This window comes from Bacillus rossius, unplaced genomic scaffold (genome assembly GCF_032445375.1).
Source record: "Bacillus rossius redtenbacheri isolate Brsri unplaced genomic scaffold, Brsri_v3 Brsri_v3_scf22, whole genome shotgun sequence".
Classification (NCBI taxonomy): domain Eukaryota; kingdom Metazoa; phylum Arthropoda; class Insecta; order Phasmatodea; family Bacillidae; genus Bacillus; species Bacillus rossius.
Genome location: NW_026962393.1, coordinates 70,041 through 71,065, shown reverse-complemented (window position 1 = coordinate 71,065; position 1,025 = coordinate 70,041). Strand labels below are relative to the sequence as shown.

General features: G+C 37.6%; 1 non-coding gene across 1 annotated transcript; it reads right to left on the bottom strand.

Moving 5' to 3' along the window:
- Positions 1-649: 649 nt before the first annotated feature.
- LOC134543862 (5S ribosomal RNA) lies at positions 650-768 on the bottom strand. Its single transcript, XR_010077311.1, has one exon. It is a non-coding gene; the product is annotated as a 5S ribosomal RNA (ribosomal RNA).
- Positions 769-1,025: the final 257 nt, after the last annotated feature.

The following is a 1,025-nucleotide window of genomic DNA, read 5'->3' as shown; positions in this document are numbered from 1 at the left end:
CATCATGCATTGATGGGAAGGTTATTGTTGGATAACAAAAATTTAGATGATATAATTTTTATTTTTTTCCATACACAACACATTGCAGGTACAATTTTACAGGTTACAGCTGTACCACCTCTAGTATTGCTGCCGACCATCCAACAAATGAGCACACTAAACAGGCATTGATGACATTGTTATCAACGTCTTTTTGAATCTCTCATTATTATACATAACTGCCCACTGAAACAGAGAAACTTCAAAATAGGTGTGTGTGTGTGTGTTATATATATATATATATATATATATATATATATATATATATATATATATACATATATACATACATACATACATACATACATACATACATACATACATACATATACACTTATCTATTTATTTTTTCACTTTGAATTTTGTATGAGGTATACACATGCAAAGATTCACAGCTGCTGCTGGGTGGGTGAGTGAGTGAGTGATTGATTGATTGATTGATTGATTGATTGATTGATTGATTGATTGATTGATTGATAGAGAGTGAGTGTGTGTGTGTGTGTGTGTTAGGGGGGGGGGGGGGGGGAAATGTGGTGATTGTGGGGGAAAAAAAAATTTAAAATTGAAATTTTTAAAAAAAAATTTTTTTCTGTAGGGTGCAAAATAGTAGTGCCAACGGCACGTGGTGTTCCCAAGCGGTCACCCATCTAAGTACTAACCACGCTCGACGAAGCTTAGCTTCGGTGATCGGACGAGAACCGGTGTGTTCATCGTGATATGGCCGTTGGCAATGATATAGATGTTTTTTTTTTGCAGTTTGTATTTGCCACTCGAAATAGCTATACCAGGTGTGATTGTTACAAACAACAGGAGAAATCGTGTAATGAACACTCTTTTACTTCCCCCCCCCCCCCCCCCTCCCCTCACACAACACCCACCACCCTCACCATCCCAACCACCAAAGCCCTCTTCAAAATACACTCTCACACACACACACAAACCCACACTCTATAACTGATGAACATTACCATAACTTCTTAAAGCCA